The following is a 24,206-nucleotide window of genomic DNA, read 5'->3' as shown; positions in this document are numbered from 1 at the left end:
AGTGTGCAGCATTTTCCCTTTCAGAATTTGATCTTTCCCTCTATATTTAACCTGGAGGTAGGGATTGTTCACTCTTTTTTGTATGGGAGTAGACCAAGGCAGATACCAACCTTTTTAAATGCTGGATGATCTACAGGTATGGAACAGTTTTAAAAACATAGCCCCAGCGCCAAGCCTGAAAAATCTGACCTTGAGCACTGATGAAAATGCAACTTCTCAGGTAGTGACTTGCCTAAATGTCGGTAAACCAGAAGACCAACAAGTGGTCTGTCTGTGGAATCCCATGGTCTAACCTCCTTCTCAGCTGCAGCCTCAGCGTGGGTGTGCCAAGAGGCAGCAGTGTTCATGACCTACAGTGAGTCCTTCATAGGGGATGTTGTGAGGCACTTGACCTTCTCCTTCCTCAGGCCAGCAGTTTCAACTTTGCTTATCAGATCACAAATACCATGAGGTGCTTTACCAAAGTGCTGTTAACTTTTCTAGAGAATCTTTTACAGCCCATCATGACCATGCAACTAGTGATGTTAGCAGGGTAGTCTTGGGTGAAAGGCAACGTCAGTAGAAACTCCAAACTGTAATATATGTAGCTAAATTGACATAAGTCTATCAGACTAAAAAAGAAAAATGCATATTTTTCTCTCTATAAACACACACACGCATATATATGGTTGAAAATAATGAATGATATTCGTTTCTATAACCAGTTTTCTTTAACTATTTAACTACAAGGCTGTGCAGGGGCTAAAGCCAAGAAATTCCTGCCTAAATGCCTATGCAACATGCCTGCATTTCATAAAGTCTGAAAACTGTTTTGTCAACAGTTAGACTGAGATAAATGGGAGACTGGAGTTTTAGATCATGTTCCCAATCACTTACTAACTGCAACCAGTCACTGAATTGTCATGTTCCGGAGATTGCTTTTACATTCTTGTGAATTAGTGTAGCGTGCATCAGCATTCCTTAAGAGGTTGAGCTTCCTCAGCTCAGAAGTTTCAGCCTGTTATGGGCTCCATCCTCCTCTGTGCAGGAATTCAGTAGATGCAATACCTCTTCTTTGGGGAAAAGAGTCATGAATCATAATCACAACTTAGTCTCTCCCTGGCGGAAATAGTGAAAGTGGTATCTACTGACTAGACTTTCTAGAAGAAAATGAGAAAATATATTTGAAGACTAGAAATTACACCAGAGTACAGAGTTTGATCTCTTCTTGAATCCAATTTTTTCTCAGTTCAAAGGTACCTGGATTGATTGTGTTGGGTCATCTCAAATAGTGCTAGAAAATAAGGTTCCACAAAGAGTAAAGGATGACATGAACAGCACCTAGCTTTAAATATCAGTAGTTTACACATCCACAGCTGATCTTGTCTCCCTCAACTGCCTTTATTGTCAAGTTGAGAAAATAAAGGCAAAATTTGAATATAATTTTTCACATCCTAGTGTAGTTGAAAAAAAATAAACCAGGTGACTCCATGGCTAAGCAAGGAAACTAGCTCAGATGCAGAAGCTTACATTAAAGATACCCAATCTAGGTACACATACCCTCTTACACAAGGAAAAGTGTCCCCTCCCTTCCAAAAGTCATCTAAATTATTGTGTGTATCACTTCTTGAGAAGGGCCTTAACTATAGGAAGTAGTGAGAAAGTAACCTCTTATCCTCTGGAAGCAGTGTGGTTAGACTGTGCAGAGAGATGGAGAAGGGAAAATTTAAAAGTATTGGAGGGATAAACTGAAATAAAGAACAAACCATGCAGAACCCAATTCTGCAGCATCATAATTACAGCACTCTGAAAAAAAGGTGGGACTCCTAATAGCTGCTTCATGCATGCTGGAACATTTCTGTCTTCAAGCAAATGATCATCAGTACAAAATGCCACAGGTGACATTGGAAAGAGTCTTTGGAACAAGACCCAACATGCCCCTTCCAATGGAATGGTAAGACCCCTGTGTTAGGATCATGATTTTTTCTTGCAGCTTGACCTCACTGTTGCAGACATTGCTCAACATCAGGAGAAAGGATAGAGTATCCCTGTGCCAATTATCTTCTGGCCTGGATACTACAGACAAATTTCCTAGGAGATGGAAGTAGCAACAAGCTTAATTAGGAAATGAGCACTTAAGTTTTCCAGTGCTTAGTCAAGTGATCTAGCCTAAAGGTTATGATATAAATGTCAGGGTGACTCTGCCAGTCACAAAGTGGTAGTCATCAGTGTTTCTTCCAGGGGTTTTGAGCCTGTTGGTTCATGTCAGGAATGCTCTGATGATGCCTGACAGTCTGGCCTCTTCATGAGATCTAGGCAGAGGAGCAACCCACTGTAGACTGTGAAGCTGTCTAGACACAAAACAGTGTGGTTCTACCCTGTCGTGCCAGAAGAAAAGCAATTCTGGGCATGTGTAGTCTTAAGTGCCTGGACAACTTAAACCAAATTAAGTGAGGTGAGGCTGAGTGACCCCTAGTGCTAGGAAAAAAAAATTAAGATGATGGTTTGGGATTTGAGAACACAAAGTTCTTTCGGTCTCTCTGCCTGATTGACTGCATGGAGATAGACACCCGTCTCCACACTACTGTATGCAATTGGGCTGTCTCTGACATCAGTGAGAACATACTTAACACTGAGTGATTTTGAAAAACCTAAGCCCTTGTGATTATGCAAAGCAGATATAGGGATCGTTTTGCCCACTCTTGCAGTAGAACCCAAGATAAATGAGACTATCAAGCAGGAAACAGCAAGGTGCCCCATGTTTGCTTAAGACTGGCTGATGGCCAGGAGATTGCACAGGAGGAACAACAATGGGCTTCAGTCCAAAGGCTAGAAAGAGACATGACCACCACATATGTATGTGAAGTCTTGGTGCCTTCTACGGCTACACATGGGCAATGTCTGGCAGTTTTCATATGGTGAAACATCAACTTTAGTTTTCAACTGCCCTTGGAGCAGTAACAACCCTTGCAATGCCATTTTGTAGTCCAATATCACAGTGTCATAAAGGAGTAAATGCAGGATAAGTGGAATTTGTCAACCTTTAGGTTGAAAGTCCACTTTTATTTATTGCACATGCTAAATTGCCTGAGTTTTTTTATTTCTCACATATTTCTAGTTGTAGTGGTATAGACTGTGACTGAGATCCAGACCTGATGGACTGTGAACAGGAGCTTGAGTGTGAAGAGACAGGAGAAAAATTCACAGCAGCTGAAAGCAGAGACCTGGGGTCTGAGACCTGTCAGGATTAGATAGAAAGGTAAAAGGCATGGTTTCTGTGCTGAATCAATTTATTCCAATATAGAGAAAAAATTCAGCTTTAAAGAAATGATACTGACATTTTTATGCTTTGGAAAGGGTTTTTGAATACACTGCTGGGTAAGCTGGACCCTTTGACATGCCTGGTTGGCAACTGGGAAGACGTGGCTGTGCCTAGACACAAGAAACATCAGAGCTTGTTCCTCTCTCCACACTGGGGCTTTAGCATCTTTCATGGAAGGAAAAGAGCTTTTAAAGAGCAGTAGTTGAGTGTAGAAGCAAGGATGAAAAAAGAAAAAGAAAAATAGATAACAGACCTAAGATCACCTCACAAGAAATAACTGCAGTTCTAGTTATTTTGATGAAAATTTATGAAGCAGAAAGTGCCCATTCCCTCAAACTGATGTCCTTTAAAAATGTGCTGGGGTGGGAAAGAGATGGGGAAGAATTGTGATCTCAGTGTTGTGATTAATCATATAAGAGGCTTTTTCAACGTGGCCCTTCAATATTTGCACATTAGGCTTAAAAGAAAAAAACTCTAAATTATGTGACAAATTTCAAATTTCTTTCTTATATTACACCTACCAGAACATACAGGTATTGGTTTCTCTGAAATACCATGAAAAGGACATATTTATGACACAGTGTTCTCTATGCAACATGCTTAGCATTCCCCAAAAGGAATTTTCATGTTTTCTAATGGAGGTTTGACAATTAAGGTACTATAATTTTCAAGCTTTTTTTATGGTTTTAAGGAGTTGAAGTATGAAGAATAAAAAAGAAAGAAAGAAGAAAAAAAGAAGGGAAAGAAACCTGAGATTACGGTGAAATCACATGGTTTGAGTAACGTGTATATTTTGAAAATGCAAAAATGATAATTAGAACAATTAAAAATTCCAGAAGTTGGCAGATATTACCATGAAATTTATATTTTATTTGTTGAAAAAATCCAGTGAAGCTTCAATAAAGCAAAATAAAATTGTAAAGAAATGTAATATATAATATGTAGTAACAATTTTTATTTTAAACAAGGGGAAATAAAACACTGTTAATATAAAACCACTTCATTTAGAACAAGAGTTTCGATTAGTTCTATTTTAGCTTTTTCTTAATAAAATCCAAACTTCCACCATAAGGTGTTCTAATGCTTGTAAAGAATATGAGAGAAAGCTTCCCTCCTCCATTTCAAATGTTTATATACAAGGTGGCAAGGGGAGAAAAGCTGACCTTCCATTTGGCAAGCCTCAGTGGATCCATCATTATCGAGATGAATCCCAGTTTTGCAGCAGAGGGATTTCCACCACCTACTTTAGGTAGCTAAGCACAGTGTAACCCAATTAAACACGAAGAAACAACCTTCTGCCGTATCTGCCAACAGTGTTAATAGAATGAGTGACTGAGGAGGGAAGAGAGGGGACCATTGCAAAGGATGGATGATCCTTTCTGCATCAATATGGATTTTGATGGTTTGAAATTATATTAAAACTACTTAATCTACCTAGGCACTTTCAATTGGCAGGTAAGTGGCACCTCTAGAGATGTTTGAATTAGATGTTCTAAAGATATACTTGCACAGGGGCACCCAGCAGCACCTCCCTGTTCCCAGAACGTGACATGGGGCCACACTGCATCCAGTACACTGTTGTTCTCCTCCCCATGCCTGGCTTCCAACAGAAGAGAATGTTTCTGTGGTGTGTACAACCAACATCTGTGGCCAAAAATATATTTTGAGACATCAGGAGCTGGCATCTCAAGGCATGCTGTGACAACATTTTTGATGCCAATTTCAGACATGGCTTGAAGCACCTCCTGGAGGAGCCCACTCTCTGGGACCAAGCATCCCTGTTTGTTAGCAATCTTACTTGACTGTTGTCCACAATACCACATCAACTGTTTAAGGACTGCTGCAACGTAGTCAAAAGGCAGTTTATTTTGATGTAGGAAATCTGATATAGGCCTGGTTGTCCACTTCCCCACCATGGATTTCTCTCTCTCATTCATTCCAGCCCAAACAGATAAACCACCTCATTCCATTTTCAGCAGGATTGCCTAAATCTCAAGAGAACAGCAAGAGTATTAGGCTGATACTCTTGCTCCTCAGTAGAGGTGGTGCTGCTTCACTTCCCCATCAGCATTGAACTGTGCTTGAAGTGAAACATCTAGTCCCAGATTGTCATTTCCCTAAAGGCCACAATACATGTGTGGAATTAACTATATAATTAGATTATCCACCAACATGGCCCTGGCAGGATGAAATATTTTGAGCATAAGTAAAACAGCTGTATTATGAGTTAGGAGTAAGGTAACATTTTACAGACTTTTACGCTACAACAAAGAAGGATAAGTGTGACATGAAAGTAAAAGTCTTTTATCTGTGTATGTCTTTGAAAAGTCAGTATACACAGACTCAAAGCATCTGTTAATCAGATTATGGGCCATATCCTGCTCCTAAAACAGTTAGTAGCAAAGCTCTCATTGATTTCCTCAGGACAGAAACATGCCCTAAAGGAGCACTCTACTTCTTCATAGGCCTGCTTGTTGGAAAAACATTTGTACTATTCACAAAGGCAAAGCAATTTCCTGGAAGCAGAAACTCCTACCTGCACTCTTAACAACTCAGGCTATTTTAGGAACTGAAAAATTCCATCCAGTATTAGGATTACATTTTCAAAAATGTTTCATTCATGTTTCTCATGCTGCTTCTATGCCACCCATGAAGGAGGGGGAGCTGTTTTTTGTTTCACAGGAGTCACGCTTTCTGTGGATCTTTTTTCCCCCTCAGAACTTTTCCCTCCCTCTCACATTAATTGCTGGTCCTGACCCTCTGGTAAAATGCATGCTGACAGGTGGAACATTTGTACAAATCTCCATAGAGTTGATGGGCACTGAAAATGTTTGTCCACATCAGACTGCAGGATCATAGCCAATGTTCATGTTGTTATGTCGTTCTGACAGTGTTACATAGAATCATAGAGTAATTTAGGTTAGAAAAGAGCTTTAAGATCATCAAATCCAATGGTTAACCTAGCATTGCTAAGTCTACCACTAAACCATGTCCTCAAGCACCACATCTACACGTCTTTTAAATACCTCCAAGGGTGGTGACTCAACCACTTCCCTGAGATGTTCTTTACTGCTTTTGTTCCCACAACTACTTCTCCAAGGTCATCCTTTATTTTATCAATACTGGTTTAGTTCTATTTATATGCCCTTGTGTTGCATTCAAATCTTGCCCTTTCTTATACAACGCCCAGAAAGAGGCAATTGCTGCCTATATGTAAGTTACACAGTTTCAGTTACTTGTAGGGCTTTGATCACTAAGTAACATAACCTGCATAACCTTAGTGAAAAAAACCCTCAGAATTGAGATTTGGATATTTCCTTACAGAATGTGTGATTTTGGGCTCCTCTATTACTTAATGTGGATGCTAAGCCATTGTAAAAGGGGAATGATTTATTTATGTTTCAGTCCCCAGAGTCTGGGGTACTTTTGAGACACCTCACTGTAGACGCTGAAAATCAAGAGTGATGTTGGAAAATCTTGGTCACAGTGACTTGAACCTTGTGGCCTATGCATTTGGGTGGTAAGGATATGGTGGTACAGAGTGCTTTGCCATCATGGAATACAGACAGACTTCCAGCCTATGCAAAATGCAGCTTTGTTAGCTATTGCTTGCAAAGCTGTCTGTTCTCCTGCCCACCGTGACACAGAGGGACAATTCTCCATTCCACTTGCATTGGGATCTTAGCTGTTACACTTTGGGCTGCCTCAAAAATATGTCAGTAGTTAATTTTACATCTATTAATTCCCACAGCTCGACAGCGGCAAACAAGTTTTCAAGGGCTTCCTGAGTACAAAATCTGGACCGAAATCTCTAGCTATATAATTTCATCAGCAGGAAGTACCTTTTGCAGACCTCACGGCTAGTCAGATAGAAACCACAGATTCTGCTTCTGTTGATAAACCCCCTACATTAAAGACTTCAACCTTCAACAATTTTCAATTCCAAGCAAAAACCCTGACAATTTTATTTCCCATGTGCTTCTCATTTTCCAAGAGAAATGCAATGTCCTCTCCCACTGCATATCAGTTTAACTCAGCCCACAACAGCAGGGAAAACTTTCAGAAGCTCATTTTCTAGAATGCTTGTTGCTTTACATTAGCTGGAAACAACTTCTTCCCCTGCATCTGTCCTGAAACTGCATGTACATTTAGTCCTTTATAGCGTTAATTCACAATCACGCAGAAGCTTTAAACAAATTGCCTCCAGGCTGCTCTGTTTCCACACCAGCAACCTCTTTCCATTTCCACCTGTGTTATAGAGTCTCTGCATTAACATAAATAGGAACCAGGATGGGCTCTAACGAAATGGAACTAGTTTCTGTTGCTGTCTCATACAGATCCCAGCCTCAGTATGGTCTTATTATATTTATATAGTGTCTGTATTCCCCTAGTACATAAATATCTGAGGACTTTTTGGGACTGCATTAAGCTGTCTGAATAATAGATGTCACATAAAAATCCTATGTGCCCTGTATGAATTACTTCCATAGAATGGGATCTGGGCAGTTTTCTTTGATAAAATGTGAAACACTAAATTTTTGCTTTGAATTCTACCATTTCTAAATCTGAAGATGATTGACTTAGTGCTGTAAGGAGATGTCTTTATCCAGTCAGGACCCCAAAACAGCCCTTGTTTTACAAAGGAGAGGGAGAATCCTCAGTGGTGATGTACTGGAAGATGAATAAGGGTAAACATGGTTTACCTAGGATTTAAGCAATATAGATTTTATTCTCTTCTCACTGCCTGGACTACAATCCCGGTGGGATGAATATGTTCCCTTTCATTAACTAAGTAGACAGGTCTGCTTTCATTGTAGTGCAGTGGTTAAAGCACTTCTGAGGAGCATAGTAAATGCGTGTTCAATTCCTGCTGAAGCACAATCGAAGCTTCTATTTTCTTGAGAAAGGTATTAACCTTTATCTCTTTAGAGAGTTTGAGGTGCTCTGTACTCCCCACATAAAGATGTCTAAAAAATGATTCACCATTCTCTTGGCAAGAAAGCCTAAAAGAAAATATTGCCCTTTAGTGATTAACGGTTTGTTTGGATGGGAAGGGTCCTACATGTCAGTCCCTGTGATGGAGACTGGTTTTAGCATATTGTCTAATGACTGTTACATAGGAAATGACCAGAAATCCCCCTTGGAATATGCACTACAATTTAGTCTGCTTTCTGATCACAGACAAGTTATGTAATTACTAGACTCTTAAACTGTGATCCTGTGTTGTTGCTCAATAAATCTTGTGGGGAGTTTTGGGGTTCTTTTTGTGTGTGTTTTTGGTGTTTTTTTGTTTTGTGTTGTTTTTTGTTTTTTTTTTTTGTTTTTTTTTTTTTTTTTTCCCACCACAGGGATTGTTTCTAAAGAGTGTATCAGCATACCTTCCTTCTCTCAGTCCACTATCAATTAGATTTAGCTCATAGGTTTCCATCTAGAGTCCTTTCTTAAATGATTTGTGTGTGGATACATGGTAGAGAACAGTGAATCTGGTCTCCCATGTCCTGGAAAAGTGGTCTCACAAGAGCCTACTCAGTTGTGGAGGGCACATGAGGTGTGTCTTTCCTTTTCTGTTTTAAATACTTTTCTTACTTTCCATTTAAAGCATCCAAGTTGGGAATCTTGAAATCATTAGGGTATATCTTCACAAACATAAACAAAAGTTCTGTGTCCCATCCTAGCAGTTATGGTCTGAAATGCTCCACAGTTAGTGTCTCAGTACTTCTATGTATCTATATCTTGCAAAACATTCTGAATAATTATTGGGCTTGTCAAAATGGTGTAAAACTGCCTTCTTAAAACACTATCTGGCTTTTGAAACCTAAAAGTCCTTCTTTCACAACATTTTTTGGATGCTTCATTGTAGCTCCCATGGTGGCAAATCTGATTTGGTTTTCAAGAGCTTATTTACTAAATTTAACAAAAGGAATGGATTTTTTGTATCTTTCCTATGTGTACTGAAAGACTTAAATTCCTTTCATGGATGCATGAATGTACCTACAAACAGTCAGAAATGTTCAAGGAGGGGACAAGAGAAGGTGACTTATTGGAGGGAGGAGGCTTATTTATTTGACTGTCTCTTTCATTATTGATACATTTTAGTAAATCTACCATTCTTAGACTCCTTCCATTGTTGGCCAAGCAAGACTTTTCTTGAGAGTGCTTCTGAGAGGCCATTTGCTTTGCATGTTTTGAGTCACTTTTTTGCAGTGGCAACATTCATCTTCCATCTGTAACCCTCAGTACACTTGAGCTGGGCTGTAGGGAGGGCTAAAGGGGCTTCATTGTCATCTGTAGGCATCTGACACCCTAAGGAAGGTGAATTTTCTTATTTTCTCATACAACTCAGTGAGAAGAGAGGGTAGCAATGTGGATTTTCTTTTAATCTTTCTGCTATTTGCTCAGACATACATATTTTCCCCTATTTCTGCAAATAAAGCAGTTAAGTTAAAGAACAGACCCAGCAAGGAGGAAGGAATGTAATTTTGATTATTTTTGTGGTCAGTTGTGCACTGGCATTGAAAGGGAGTTGGCTGTGGAGCTGAGTTTTTTTGGGTGTTCTGACATTTAAATTGTGATATGAGTTGAGGTAGATGCGGATGTTAATGTCACTGTATCTGGTGATAATCTTGGTTTTGAATGATTTTGCTGATAAGAGATGAGTGCCTTTGAATAACCTTAGAACAAGCTTCAGGTTAGGTTCATGTAATATTATATATGCTGGTATCTCTGATACAGTTTTGTGAGAGAAATCAGGAATTGTGTGTTCTGAACAGTAAATTCACAGACAGTGATTACAAGATGGAAATTGCACTGATTGATCTCTGGCTTGTCTGGATGCTGGCAAATACAGTCCAAAAGTTTCTCTTCTGGCCTGGTGCAGAAAAACATTAATATCAACAGAAGCTGGAAGGAGGTATTTGACCTGAAAATTTTAATAGCTTTCAATGTTTTGTGAGTTGTATTGGTGAGTTTATGTTGCTTGCATTGTTTGCAACACTGTTAAGCAAAAAAGTCCATTTTGGGGTCACAGATTTCTTGATTCTTGGGTGGGACTTACTTTCTCTCACTTTAGCTGTCTAAAGGTTGGGCATCAAAGCTCTACCTCTGTGAAGAGAGGTACACAGCTTCAGAAAATGATTCACGCTGCCTATTTTAGGATAATAAAAATGGTCCTGCTGACATCCCACATCTTTTCTCTACAGCAGTGGTAGACCAGGTGATTCATGTAAACTGAAATTCAAATCAGCTCTGTGAGAAGACTGCAGCTGAACTATCCCCCTCTCAAATCCTTTTGTAGTCTATGGAGAGCACAAGTATTTTAGGCATGACTCGTCCCACCTGAGACATCTATTTCAGAATAAGATGTCTGAATGAGATCAAGTCGTGAGGATGAGCTCAGGTGGAGGGACTGACTTTAGGCGTTGACATTTACTTGGAGAAATCTTTTCCTAAAAAGCTAACTTTTTTCTAATTAAAGATAGGAGAACTCAACTTGATCTTTGATGTAAATATAAATTAGGATCACAAAGATACACCTAATATAAGAACTAAGACAATACAATATCAACCCAAGTGTGGATTATCTGCCAGAACAACTTGAGTACACACTGAAAAATGTATTTCAGCCTTTTAGTAAATTGTGAAGGATCAGCTGAGCTGTTACTTTTCTAACATGTCAAAACCTTTCTGGTAAAAAAAAAAAAAGTGCATTTTTGCAAATAAATAAATTGAAGTAGCAATAGAATTATTGTCTTATTACCAAATAGAAGTGAATTTTATGGCAAGTACAGGAAATACACCACATATCTTCAGTACCAGACCACCCTTTCATCATAAATCTAGTTTCCTTCTAAACTACTTGGTAATAGCAGCAAGATATTGTTTTCTAGTTATATAGACTGGCAAGATATGGAGTTAAAATCAGTGGTCAAAATTAAATATTTCTGTTTGTCTTGGATGAAAAATGTGCATTTTAATGTTTTTTTTTGTTTGTTTGTTTCTGTTTCAGCAATTAAAGAACAATGTGGTAGCAAATTTTTCCATCTACTGTTTTGGTTTTATTATTGTTTTTTTTTTTTTTTTTTGGTGTGAACACTTTTTAACTGCAAAAAAAAAAATCCTCTAAATTAACCTTTACTTATATGGAAAACACCATACAAGCTCTTTTGTTCCTCTATATGCAGGATATATCTATTCCTGACTGTACAGGATACTCTTTGGTTCAAAAGTTTGTATTTCAAGAACCCTGAATCACTTTTGCAGCACCACACCCTTTTTCTGATCAAGGGATTAATTTTGACAGTTTTAGGGAGGCATATCAGTTCACCTCCAGGATGTCATGGAAAACACAGGCACTAGAGGTTGCAGGAAAGAAATCAAAGAAAGAATATGGAAATGGGATGCAGACAACCAAGCGGGAACGTAAGTGGAGTTCTGTAGGGAAGTGAATACCCCATTCTTGTTTTAAACAATACAGTAATTTGTTAATTCATCCAGCTCGGCCAGAACCACCACTCAATATGCTGGATACTTTATAAACCTTTCCTAAGTTTGTGTGTCCTTCAGAATCCTTGTTTCATATCATTTTTTGATCTCTATCTTTAAATGGACATCTTCAACACCTGATATCACAGGTCTGGCCAGAACACATAAAGCCTAAGGTCATCACATGTAATACTTCTTCTGCATTACTGGTTAAGTATTAATCCAGAGAAAGATACATGATTCTTACATTATCAGATATGAAAGGCAAATTGTCTTCTTATTATGTTTCCTCCTGATTTCTGACAGTTAATGTGGTCACCCTCTGAAGCATGTGGTTCCCTGTCTCTCCCTGTCACAACTCTGGGTCATACAAAACACTGTCCCTTTATCATGGTGCCCTTTTGTCTGTTTGTTTGTTTGTTTTAAAATATTATTTAATTTAGCTTTCACCTTTTTATTTTTACTTGATGTCCCTTTTCTTTGTTGCAGAAATAGCCAGATTATCTGTTCTTTTCAGCTTGTAGGGTCTACTCCAGAGCCCATTTAATTCAATAGCTTCTTTCCTCCAACATCAATGAGCTCTGGATGGGGCCCAAAATGAATATGAGTTAACTCGGTTTGATAGGATGGGTATTAACTATACTGATTGCTACTGGAAACAAATTTATGAGCCTTTCACTCTAGGAGCCAACCACAATAATTTTAATTATACAAAAGGAAGTATTTCTTGTGTAAAAACATTCCAACTACTTCCATTTCTTTTAAGCTACTTCAAAAGTGGGCAGAACTACAAAGTAGTATTGAAAACTCAGGATGGGGTGGAGGGGTATTTCCCTTCCTCTGAAATTCCTCCCCCGTATACGCATACTGTTAAACCATCCCTAGCAGGGATTACTTTTATCTCTAGCTCATGAAGAAACTTCTGAAGAGCTTATTGCTTTTGTCCTTGGAATACACTACATTGTGCAAAATGGCATGTGAAACTCTTTCTTGAAGAAGGAGCTCGAACGGCTTCTGCCATGTGCTTTCCCTCTCCTTCCTTTGCTGGTATCAAAGTTCCTGTTGTGCAGGATATAATATAGGATACCTGCATCTCTGTTCACGCATTTCAAAGTAAGCACCCCGTTGAAGATGATCAAGCTACTGAAGATGTACACAAAACTGCTAAATTGCATATCCTGCATATCAGGTGAGTAGATACGACGAATTTTTCCTTCATCTGTATGTAGCTATGCCAGTACTTTTTATTGGAAGTTTGTATCTTCTGGGAATCTGAACAGCTTAGAGTCAATAACCACACGGGTTTGATCTGAAGGACTGTATTTGAACACATAAGAAGAATGAAGAGTGATAATTTTCCTCTATCATCCAAACTATAAGTCGTTCTGTCAGTACTAATAGCAGCCATGTTCCTATGTTTGAAAAGAGATTCAGGTTACTTGCATTCAATTTTGGTTATGACTGACATACTCTCCAGTAAGCTCATGCAGCATGTAATACTGCAAATCTCTGCCTCGGTTCCCTTCGTGCATGATGGTGCTCCTGTTTTAGGCTGTAAGCTAGGTTAGGGATTGCTTTGTCATTCAGGAACTGCTTCTACTTATCACAGTGGGACTCCAGTCTCAGTTGGACCTCTGAAAGTTTCTCTTCCTTTTTCTCTCATTTGGTACTCTCATGGCAAAGTATGTGAAGACAAAAGTGGGAAGGAGTAGGTTTTTTCTCATCTAGCATCTACCTTTTTTTTTTTTTTTTTCCACGTATATTTATATTATAGCATAAATAGTAACGGCATCGAGGAGTATTCTCTCAAGATGTTTGGCTCAACATGTCTCAGCAGATTATCAAAACAGTTTCTACTCTGTAGAGTGCAGAAATTCTCATTAAATGGGAAGAAAATCAACCAATTACTCAGCTTCTCTGAAGAGAATCCTACTTTTTTGTACTCATGCAAACCCAGAACACTGCTGTCACCTTATCTTTCATCTGATGATTTCCAATGATTTGACAGAATTTAAGCAATAGATCATCACCATGTCTGGTGAGGCAGGCAAGCTTGGGGATGGGGGGGATCATCCCAGTCTCTCCCCCATAACCTTGTACCATGAGACTGCTTCACCTCTTCTTGGCAGAAGGAACAGCCCCTTTACAAGGAAAGAGCAGCACCTTCTCTACTGTTCTCTTTCACTTCTGAATGAAGCCCAGATCCAGAGGCAGCAAGAGAAGGAGAAGAGACAGCCATGAAATGTTAAAGACAGCTGTAAGAAGTTAAAGTGTTGGTAGGAAGGCTGGAAGAAGGAGCTAAGATCTTGAGACAAAATGGCTGCACTATGAGGCTGGTAAATACTACCTCTGTCTTTTCTCCTGTGAAACCAGACAAGGGACATAAAAATGGGCTTGTATGGATGAAAACAGACTGCTATGAGTGAGTGCAGAAATATCCTGCTACAGTTCTAGATTTAGACATTTAACAAACATAAGCAAAAAGAGCCCTGTGACTTCCTAAGGTAACACAGGAAGAGAGGAAAACACAACCCGGACATCTTGACACAATATTACTAGATGTGTCTAATCATCCTGAATCCTCTCCCCTGCCAAAACAGAGTGCTCTAACCTCTTAAATATATTCTCATATAAAGATAATATTTTCCAGTGATAAGGGTGCTATATGCATTATATATGAATCTAGGACCATCAATAGTCTATTCATGCTTTTCTTCCTCTTTGTTATGTGAGACAACTCTAAGAAAACAATCTTGATGTAAATGAAAATTAAAAGAGATATAAGGAGAAGAGCCACATAATACAAGCACAGAGGTACTGATTCAGGAAAAAGTTTTACCCCTGCGAAGCAGCTAGTGCCTCACTCTCCATCAGAAAAACACTCCCACTTAACAGGCTTTTCAGTTTTAGTCTTTGGGTTGTAACAAAGCTCCCTGCTGTTATCTTGTTTTGCCAAATACCTGCACTGTAACAGAAGGAAAGATCCACACCAATGGGGATGGAATGCAAGTATGGACTGAGTGAGGATGTTTTGTATAAGGAAAATAAATACAAACATTCTTAGAATGGAAATATATATGTAAAGGAATACATATTTTATGGAGGTCAAACAGGTGATCTTAGCTAGACTGGGGAGAGGGACTTTGCTCTTTCTGGTCTCATGCTCAGATCCTACACATGGGGTGTCAAGAGAAGGAGGATACAGCCATAACTTTCCCTGGAAGTTCACTTGGAGCTAGAATAACCACCTCTGCGCACCTCAAGGGGGATTTTAATTTCTGACCAGATGTTTGGGTATCAGATCAATGTATAAACCTACTTTTAAACATTATTTTATCTGACCTAAGAAACCCTGCCAGTGCCAGTGGGCTCTGGGGTCTCCATTGCCCAATCATCCTTATTAAAGGGAACTTTAGATAGCAAAAATTCACAGAAATTTTAAATGACATAATGGAATTTTTAGGTGTTGTTCCCTGAAATAAATTAGGCAAATATTGTCTGTGAGACATTTAATTTTATTCTCAAACAATTAAAAACTGATTTATTTTCCAGCTCTAGATAGGGACTAACGGTTGAAAATAAATAAAGTGGGATTTTGGAACCTAAATCTAAAACTGTAATCCCAGTAAATCCTCCTTAGCTGAACTTCAACCGTATGATGCATAGGTCAGAGCTGTAGGAACTTGTGTTACAGGATCATTCTTTGACACAGAGGCTAATGAAGATGGCATGGCTCACATCCATGTTATATGAATCTCACTCTTCAGAACAGGCTAGTTACATCTAAATTGCTTATTGGGACTGGTCCCTGGCCTGTTCTAAGTCCCAGACTGTGCCTGGTAATTGTTGGGGAAAATGCTAGCTGGCCCCAGGCCGAAGCAGTGACCTTCTAACAATGTAGTGGTGTGCAGTGCACTCTTGATACAGACTTGTAAGACTCAACCCATAAGTAAGATCAGCTGAAATATTTAGGGCTGGAATCCAGTCTGGGATGAAGAGGCTTACATTTTTTAAGTGTTTTGATGTAGATAACTGGATATTGAGAATGTAGATGTTGATAACTGGATAACTGAATGGAGTCTGGGGAGCAATTCAATTAATGAAATCTCAGTATTTTAGGGGGAAGTGACTATCTCTCTGGGCTCTTCTGAGCACACTAAGGGACTGATTCAGTTGTCCACACAGAGACGTCTAGTGCCACTTGAAGCTGCCTCAAAGCATCCCACCTGCTCTCCAGCTGTTACTGCAGAAAGGACCTTGTCTACCATGTTCTTCCCATATCCGCCAAGTCAGTACCATAAGGAATAAGGCATAGTTAACAGGACATAAGGTACACTCAGGACCTTTAGTTTATGTCTCAGTACACTAAGGCTTCTCAAATCCTGTAAATGTTAATGTGGGAACAGCTAAGCCCTACATATCTCTTTAACTATAATGACAGACTTGCATTCTTGTAAACACCTCATATAGAAACTTACCTGTGTATGTCTTGCGCTTGAACTTAAACCTACCCTACAGGCTTCTCTTTGAAAGCCTCTACCCTGAGGGTGTTTCCATATAAAATGTAATTCAGTGGCTTAACGATAAATGGAGGGACATCTGCTTTCTGTTCATGATGACAGTAATAGAGTAACTTGGTAGAGTTAGTGTCCTTCAGGATATGGAAGATCCCCTTCCAGTCTCCATCCATTCCTGAGAATGTCTTGTCCTATTTCCAGTCTCTTTGTGGCCCTTTCCCACCTAAAAAGGGAAGCAGAGGGCCTGTTGCACAGGCTGTAGACTGTTGGATGAGCTGGAACATGGTCTCCACACCTTCTTGTGAAGATCTTCCACTCAGTGGGGGGGGAAAAAAAAACAACAACCAACCAAAAAAGATGCCTTGAATCAGGACAAAGTACTTATTAGTTAGAGACAGATCTGTAGAAAATATCATTCCCTGCAGCCCTAAGTCAGCCTGTACATTTACCCTCGCTTGCAGTGAGTATGGCATGGTGGTGGTAATGAGAGAGAAGCTGAGGAGCAGAGGAGCAGTGAAGGTATAAAATGCAGGGAGACAGCTCTGGGGTGGCTTGGTTTGCTGCCTGCTCAGTTTGTGCACTGTGGCATCCCACGGGATTCCCACCCTTAAAGTGACACTGGACCAGGGACGCTTTTCCTGGCATTCTCACTCAAGCTCCAATGGGGGACTCAGAGCTGTAATGGAGGAGGACAGTTTCAGCAACTTCTCATTGTTGTGACTATGTTTTTTTACCCAATGACTGTTCACATAAAATATTATAATTTCATTAATGTTTTGGCAATATCAGTTTTTAATGTGTGCCAGTCCCTGCTTCTGGAGATCTGCTTCCTTACTGCAACGAGTAGGCATCTCCTTCCAGCCTGAGCTGAAGTCCATATCTGAGTATCTCAGGTCAGGAGGTAAATAGAAACGGTAGTAATGTTAAGCAGTTTTATATCTTAGCTTCCTCTGTCTCAGGGGAAAGCAAGGGACCAGCAACTACAGTAGAGCAAACAAAAACTGTCTCAGTTTGGTAGCTTCCCCCTTCCCACTAGTAGCTGCAGTGCTGCACTGTCAACAGCAGATATTATTTGGTGATGATATAAACAGTGGAGCATTCTCCAGAGATCTGAAATACACTGCACTGCCAGCATGAACTGGGGTTGCCCAGAGAAAAGTGAGAGATTCTCTACTAGTTGGTTTAGTGTCAATGTAGACAGTAAAATAACAGGATTTGAATGGAATTTTTTGCAATATATTGCTCATTTTGTAGTAAAACAGACGATATTTGACATGGCTGGTGGAGTTTTTAAGTTCATGAATAGGGAGAACCAATTTCTGCTTTTTATCTATAATACTTCATATGGGATTTTGGTGAAGAGATTTCCCAGGCTGTGTCTGTTTAAGGGTTTTGGAACATGTCTTGACATTAACCCTGACATAGATGCTCCCTGTTGGGTTCTTCTGCTGTTTGGGATATATTCTGTCACAGTATTAAATTAGTCCACTGGAAAGCACATAGGTTAATATTTATACTCAAAGCTGACAGAAAAAATGAGAGGCATATTTTATTTTTTATTTTTCATTTTGTTTATGTGTGTACATGTCTGTCTGTGTGTGTGTGACTGTTTAGAAAGTGAGAAAAAGGGTTTAATTCAGGATTGCAGATATCTCAGAGACTGTAGATTTATGATGGTAATTTTTTTTTTTTTGAGGGGGGGAAAGTCATAAAAATGATATCAAAATACATTATTTGAAATGTTTCTGCCCAGTTCAAACATGGCTGGATAGTGACTGTCTCTTCTCTCACTGCTAGTGCTGTAACTGTCAGTAACACAGGTTAATGGGGGGACATCCTACAAGTGATAGTACCAGGTATAAGTAAGAGCATCACTAGAAAAGATAACTTCCAAACAAATCTACCCCATACCCCACACAACAGGTTTTCCCCAAATCCCTTCCCCTTCAAACATAAACCATACACTCATATTTAGTACAAATAATAGTAAGGCTTTGCAGTTTGCCCTGAAGATCAACAGACCTAGGCTAGCTCAGGGAAAGAGATCAGACAATGTTAAAAGCAAATAGTTGGCTTTACTTGCAACAGTGCTTTACTACTTAACAAACATATGCCTGATCTTTCAGGGAGACCCTTGCAGGCAGATTGCAGAATTCAAGGCCTAAATTAATATTTCAAATGAGCCAGAACCTTTCATTTTAATCAGAACCTCATTTTAATTAACTTATTTTGCCAAGAATAAACAATTCCTGAATAATATTGTAACTTTCCCCCCTCCATACATACTTCAAAACTGTCAAGGTACACAGGGAAAACACTCATTAGATATTTCAGGAAGTTGTCATATATCTTTTACGCCATGACCTTATTCCAATTTCTTCCCTCTCTTTGGTGTTTGAAAATTTAAAATCCCAGTGACAGTCAATTCCAGGTGTTCATTTCTGACAGGGTTGACAGCTTTGAACTCTGTGGAAGAAACCAAACCAGAGAAGGAAAGATGAAAAAAAAAAAAAAAAGAAAGAAAAAAAATTGTAGAGAAAGAAAACCTTTTGCTTAGATTAGGTCAGGAACCTCTTGGCACTGTCCACATTCTTCTGCAGCACCTTGGCTTCGTGCTTCATGTCTGAAAGGGAACAGAAAGAACAGATAATCAACCAACCCCGGTGCACTTTCACAATTTCTGTATAAAATTTCACTTAATGCAATTGTGGCGCCAGGGCTGGGAGTATGATGGTACCATTCAGAATATGTTTATATAACATGACTGCATGCCACTGCGATCCTTTTAATTCTTTTCTAAGAGCTTTACTCACTCCAGGTTCACTCATCCAAAACCCTTTATAATCTCAAATATCTCTGTTACTTTCTCCTTTGAGCAGCAGGACTGGAGACAGGGGGGAAGGGGAAGGGCGGAAAGAAGAGGGGAAATATGTAACTGATGTGGACACTGGGAAGACTTTGCTCTTTTTCCCCATTGGGACATAAAGAACTTTTCTGTTTTAATGTAAATTCGCTAGGATAGGCTGCCTTTGTGGTGGCTTTAAAAGAATATAAGGGGAGGATTTGAGCTGCCCTGAAGAATCCTTAAAAGCAGCTGCTGTGTTTGTACCGTCAATGCTCGGTGTGGTACAGGTGTGAATGCCTAGATGTGCCTGGGTCGAAGGGTTTGGGACCTCTGAGCACAAGTGTGGGGCAGCTGAGGGGGACACAGAGATCACGGCAGGGTGGTGGCCTCTCATGGCTCCGCGCAGCCTGTATCAAGTGATATCTGTTATCTCTTTCCATTCACTTCTAGTACATCTCCTCCAGCCTCTCCTTGTTTCTTCTATAATGGTTCAAGCACAACTCTTACCATCTGTGCTTGGGACAAACAACCTGGAATCATATTGTCACATATTTTTCTTTCAAACCCTTCCTGATAATGTCCTTTTTCACAATGCAATGAGAATACAAACACCTCTTGTGGCAGTGAGGCTGCTACTCTGCTGAATTCCCAGTGTGTCAGAGTGACATGACATTGTTGCTTCTTTATTTTCTCTTTCTTTCTCCATTCTTACTCTGTCCATCTGACATCCTACAATGCATTTATCAGTGATATCAGAGGGGCTATAATGGTGTATTACAGCTTGGACAGTAAATAAAGACATGTCAAGAAGACTTCTCTTAGGGACAACAGTTCCTTATAAAGCAATTTTTTTTAATATGCATGCTCTTCCAAGACTATTAATAGGATGTTTAAATCCATATTCGAGCTTTTGACTCAGCTTGTATAATTTCTTCACAGTTTGCTTTAAAACAATATTATTGCCAGACGTGAAAATAAGTGTGTCTGTTTCTGGCAAGAACAATAACAGTCTTTCATTTGGATGGTACATTGCTCAGTCATTTTAACCTAGGCTTGGGGATTAAGGCTTTCAGTTTCTCATCATATGTCAAAAAGTACATTAGGCGAGTGAAAGATATTACACTGTGGGGTATGTTACTTATTTGTATAAACAGTTCTCATAGTAACAGCAGTGCTGTATAAATAGGAGTTTTGTAGGGTATGTTGCTGTTGTACATTATCCAAAAATTCATTTGTGAATGGGAAAATACTTCCAACAGACAGGTAGGAATGTGCTATTGTGTAATCATTGCAAAGAAAAATAGTAAACTCCATCAGAATGTAAAGTTTTCTCTTTCATAGTGGTACTGGTCATTTCCATGAGGTTACTAGTTAAGGGAAAAGGTAAGGAGATCAATCCAGTTGCCCACTTTGCAAACCCTCCTTGTGTTAATTCAGCATGTTGGGACATCAAAACAATCTAGCTTCTCTTGAGGACTACAAATATAAGTATCAAGAGCAAGATCGTTGCTTTGCCAAGGGGAAGGAGAGCATGGGTGTTGGTTATTGTGGGGCCAAGATTTTATCCCTTGTGCAAAGCAGGGATCCCATAGTACAGCACATGGAATACAGCAGCTAGCTGTGCTTGTGAGCATACAAAGCTTTTCACAAGCAAATCGCAGCAGTATTTTCAGGGCAAATAATTGCAGAGGCTACATGTATCAGGAAGACCCCAACATTTGAAGATTGTTTCTCTTTTTTCTTTTATCAGGCAGAAAGCTCCGGGCATTAACTTTTGCTCAGTCTATCCTAAGGGAGGTATTAAGTGCGTCACGGTGCCTTTCTCTGCTTCCCTCCCAGCTCTACAGTCACAGGGCACCATGTGCTGGTCCAGCACAAACTTCACCTTAAAGTGATGTTTTTTGTGAATTTATATTCACAATAGCTCATTTCTTTCTGCTGGTCTAGTAGACACTTATTTCACACTGAGGCATGGATGCCTCCCACAGAGGCAACACACAGAGATATTTCCATTCAAAGGACAGTTGCTATCCCCTACCTACAGAAAATGTAGTATATTCAGCTCCCTTAAGATCTGCAATATCTCTAGATTAAAAGCATGGTACAGAGCTACATAACTGTTGTCGGATGTTATAGGAGGCTTCTGGCTCTGTGTTTGTCACTAGCATTGATGAGGACTTTGTGAAGAAAATAAAACTTTTACTAAGATTAAATTTCCATGTTTTCAATTCATAATCTGATTTTTTTTTCCTCTCAAACTGTCACTATACACTCCGAAATGTTGAAATGGAAAAAAAATCCCATGCTCTTCTAGCTTGACTTGACATTTTTGTTTTAAATTTTTGCTAACAAGAATTCAGAAAAATTGAAAAAAGCATGGACAATTTTTATTTGAAAAAACATTAAATTAACCAGGATGTATTTGTTGGATATTTGTTGTTCATTTTGTTTGTTGTTTTGGAGTGGATCAGGTTTTCTGGAATCTCAGAAACCATCCTGGGATGTGGAACTATCATTTACAGAACTTGATTTACCATGAGTCGTGGCATATTGGAATTGACTGTCAATCCTCCTTTGAGTATCTGATTATCTGGATGTGCTGTGAACACACTGAAAATGATATGAACTTTAAATGCATGCCTTAATTCTTATCATAGCAGTGCAGGAAAATAAAATTTGTTTCCACTGTTTTCTTCATGGGCTTTTTACTAGCAAGTAAACACATCCAATGATCATTCTGTGGATGTGTATGTTTTAATAGGCATTTTAATAAAGTAATGTAGAATATGTTTACTGCCATTCATTAAGAGTTTGATATCAAAATGTCTTACAACCTGTCTAAATTAATAATAACTGCATACTTGTGAGTATTTTAGCTTTGCCTACAACCACCTTGGAGGTTTATCACATTATGCATAGAAAAATATTGTGGGAAAGCACAATAAATATAATCTCAGCAGCTATTCCCTTCAAAGACTTTCAGTTTTATGCATCTTGAATTCTAAATAGGTTTATTGCCAATTATACATGATGATGAAGCAGTAACACAGAGTATATGCCATATTTAAGAGACTCACACCAGCAGATGGTCTTGTAAATATATTTTGCTTCAAACCAAGAAATCAGTATTGTGAAATCCTCCCAAAAGCTTGCTGCTGCACTTTCTCAACTCAAAACTTGTAAGCATTCTTGCTCTTTGATTGATGGTTTCCTATAAACTCTGGCCAAAAACAAATGTAACACAAAGATGCTTGTTTATGCCGAGTTTTTCCATATTGCAGTAGCGTTGGAGGTGTGTACAACGCTCAGGACCTACTGTGATCCTATGACCAAACAAAATTTGAGGTCTCGGAAATCATGGACAATAGGGCTGGAAGAGACTTTGGTAGGGTCATTCAGTTCAACCCATCCTTCTTTGTCTTCATGACAAGTGCATAGGGGAGTGGATTACCTTTTTCAGTTACTTTTTTTACATAACAGATGACTGATATCATATTTCTTCCCTTCTCAACCTTAAGTAAGCCCCACTTTTGTGATCGTTTCTCCAGCAGTATACCATTTTTGTTGTTGTTCCTCTGAATGTTTGCCTGTCTCATCAATTCTTTAAACTATTTTCCTCAATACTGAAAGCTGCATTTCAAATGAATCTGAGCAGAACCAAAGGGCTATGTCACAGGTTTTATTTAAATATACAGTGCAAATAGAGACAGAAAAAGAAGGACATATATTATGCTTAAATGTACACATCTGGAACAGATACAGAGAGAACTTAACATCTTTGTCCTGCAGATGTAGATACACTCAATTAAGTTCACTAACTGGGATAACCTGTGGGGTCTTCAATTTGGATAGCTCCAGGCCAATATCTAAGTACAGCTGCAGGTTTGAAAAGTGAAAGACTTTCCCAGCCTCACACCAAAATAAAGCTGTGAACAGAATCCAGCACTACCTAGTTTTAATTCAGTGCCTTAACCACAAAACCACAGTTTTTCTTTTTATTTTTTCCCTGTGAAGGAAATGTTTCAGGCTTTCAGAAACAGAAAAAAATACCCACCTGTCCATTACAGAAAGTTCAGCCTGTTTTATCAGTGATTTCTTGGCCTGATTTCACTGTTTTTCTCAAAGCTGGCAAAGCAGAAACTAGCTCCCCAAGGTGTGTGATAATTTCAAATGTGCTATTCCATTAGTGTCTCCCTTTGTGCCTTGTCCCAGGGATCAAAATGTCCATATTTATAAACACTCCAAGGGGCTAAATGATTTTGTGGGTATTGGTTATTGGTAGAATTTTTCTTGACTCCTTACTCACTACCTGTAGTTGAGCAGCCAATTCGCACAGTGCAAATCCTACACCACTGCTTGAGTATCTTAATTCATCCAGATTTAATTTAAAAAAAAATCTCAATTCCTTTCACAAAACTTGGAAAACATTAAACTAGATCTGTGAGAGCACATGACTTTCTGTGCCACCAAGTGAATCTTAGAGAAATTCTGGTTCTGAAAAATATTCCTGGTCTTACCTAAACATCTATTTTGCTAAGTATAGACGGGAATGAGACCGAATATGCCAAAATCCAGAGTAACAACTATGTGTTGTTCACATTTGAAATGTGAGCAAAATTCTATACTGAAATTTCAGCCCAAAGGTATGATTTTTTATTCAGCTGTTATTCAACTCTTTTCCCCCTACCTTGCACACTATGAACTTTGCTTAACAGGGTCTATCTCGATTTGTACATATTAACACACCTAATGTTCATATTCTTAACATCAAATAAACAATAATGAAAATTCATTGCACATCTGAGAATGTGTTTCCCATTCAGGAAAATACATGGAAATGCCTTTAAGCCTATCCATATTAAGGACAGCATGTAAGCAAATAACTTTAATCTTGTACTAAGTATGTGCTTAAATAAATGAAGATGCCTTTCCAGCCTATATTTTTCACATCGCCTATAAGCGCATCAGAACTTCTCTAAGCTTCACTTATTGGCATAGGAGGAATCTTATTGTTACAAGCCTGAAGTAGGAGGTCTAATAAAATTTCCTAATCTGATGAACC

The sequence above is a fragment of the Tyto alba genome, unplaced genomic scaffold (genome assembly GCF_018691265.1).
Source record: "Tyto alba isolate M040663 unplaced genomic scaffold, T.alba_DEE_v4.0 Super-Scaffold_2, whole genome shotgun sequence".
NCBI classification, from domain to species: domain Eukaryota; kingdom Metazoa; phylum Chordata; class Aves; order Strigiformes; family Tytonidae; genus Tyto; species Tyto alba.
This window is presented reverse-complemented; position numbering follows the sequence as displayed.